Source organism: Prionailurus viverrinus, unplaced genomic scaffold (genome assembly GCF_022837055.1).
Source record: "Prionailurus viverrinus isolate Anna unplaced genomic scaffold, UM_Priviv_1.0 scaffold_68, whole genome shotgun sequence".
Classification (NCBI taxonomy): Eukaryota; Metazoa; Chordata; class Mammalia; order Carnivora; family Felidae; genus Prionailurus; species Prionailurus viverrinus.
The window spans coordinates 80,711-82,776 of NW_025927630.1; the positions used below are offsets into that span (position 1 = coordinate 80,711).

The window sequence follows — 2,066 nt, forward strand, 5'->3', positions numbered from 1 at the left end:
TTCCATCCCCCTCCATCTTTTATGAGACCTAGGACATGGTGCAACTCCCATGGGGAATATCAGTTGTGTCTCTACCATGGATGCAGAGAAAGACAAGGTAAATTCTGTTGCCTATTTCAGTTGCAATGCTTTCTGGAAAATTTATCTGACCTTGTCTGGTTTTCTATGCCCTCTGGTATTTTTACTGTTTGATTTACATCCTCACAAGCCTCCAGACTTCTCCAGTTTAAGATCATCATGTTAGCTAGTGCCTCTGGACGCCACAAGTGTGTGGAGGTGGAGGACCACGTGGCTATCACTTTGTGTTTGTGGAAATAACTTGAGGAGAATGACACTTCACTGCACCCTCAAGTCTTCTGGAGCATGGGACACCTTTCTCACTTTCTTTGCATGGGATTATCCTGATTATTTTCATTTTTTTTCCTATTTCAGAGTAGGCCATGAATTTGTTCAGAATGTCTGCTATGAGCCTCGTGACTGGAAAAGATAACAACACTTTCCAACATTATATTGTGTGCTTTGTGCAGTGTTGAGGGTTCTTAGTTAAATTTCAGAACTCATTACTGGTCCTTCTGTGTTGGTCAATGTGCAATAGAGAAGTTCTCCCAAGCTTTGCGCAGTGGCAGTATCATAGCCAATGAGGTTTATCCGAGGCGCGATTATTGCTCATCGAGAATTTCTCCAGTTGTCCCCTAGGTGGAAATACTCTGAATTTTCAGAAGCGGCATGTGTAATCGAAAATGTACGTGGAACTTCAGTCGTGAAGGGAGAGAATCAGTGATTACCTGCAGGGCCAGTAACTCACAGAGTTCTTCAGTTGTATTTATATGAGCAGGTTCAATTGTGTCCCAGGAACAGTTGCAACTGGTACTTTGTCTCATGATGCCTTATGGGAGTTTTACACCTGAAATTGAGACATGTTTCTGTTCATTCTTTTACGTAGAATTTCTACCTCCCTTTTACAATGGGACAAAATAGCTCTGCAATTCATATTGTATTTAAAAGCTGAATTGCCTGTGAATTAAGGTAAACACTCTTAAGACCATGAATGTGCACAGGTAACGTGTTTCTCTCAGAAAACACATTTCTAGGCCCCCTGCAGGACTCCAGGAATCCCCATCTCCTCAAAGGTCTCTGTGCCCTTGCACAGAAGATGTCTTTGTCAGTGAGGGAAGCAGAGTAAGGACATGAATGGGATGGCAATTTGAGCTTTGACCCTGGGGTGGCCCTGAATCTCTGTGTGGTGCTGGGCTTTTCTTTCATTCCTTCATGTTTTGTCTGTTCTCAATGTGTAAGTAAAAAGTCTGCAGATCTGGTGGAAGAGGGGTGTCCTGAACACAGATGCCTGCCTCTCTGGAATACGTTCCTTTATTAGACTGGCATTACTGCCATCAATCTTCAAGAATAGGATTCCTTGGCTTTCTGCATTTGTAACCATGTGCAGTGATGTGTGGAGACAGTAGTTTCTCCTTGTGCATCTGGTACCTTCAGGCTGTAGGTGGGACCTCATAGGAGGTCCTCGTGAGACCTTCAGGTTGTAAGTGGGATCTCGTGGGAGGGTAGAGTTTTCTGGCACTGATGCTGCATTCTACTAGAACCCGTGAATGAACAAGGGGCCAGGTGCTGACACCTGCTTCATTGTGTTTCAGCTCCTGTGGGCGTTCTACTTCTGTCTGTCATACCAACATACCTGTCGCTTCTGTTCTGTAGGTCCTTATGGTTGCAAGAGGACCTCCTCTTTTACCAGGTCCACCCTGCATGCCCTCCCCCACAGATCCCCTTTATCACTGTTCATGGACTCTATAAGTCACCACCAGCTCATTGGTGCCCTCAGTGACCTCCACCTCGACTATTTGTAAGATGATCTGAACAGTATGAGTTGACATGTTCAGCATATTCATCTACTGTCTTGTTGAGTCTCTGAGAAGATGTAGAGATGGCCTCACAGGCTTTTCAATGCAAGGGTGCTGCTGACTGAAACACTGTTAAGATTCCTCAAGTTTCTTAGGCCATACATATGTTGGGCTGTGCCTAAGTGTGTGTATCTCTGTGAGACTAAATGCGAC

At 44.6% G+C, this 2,066-nt stretch overlaps 1 pseudogene; it reads left to right on the top strand.

Moving 5' to 3' along the window:
• Nucleotides 1-608: 608 nt before the first annotated feature.
• On the top strand, nucleotides 609-761 carry LOC125159854 (uncharacterized; annotated as a pseudogene).
• Nucleotides 762-2,066: the final 1,305 nt, after the last annotated feature.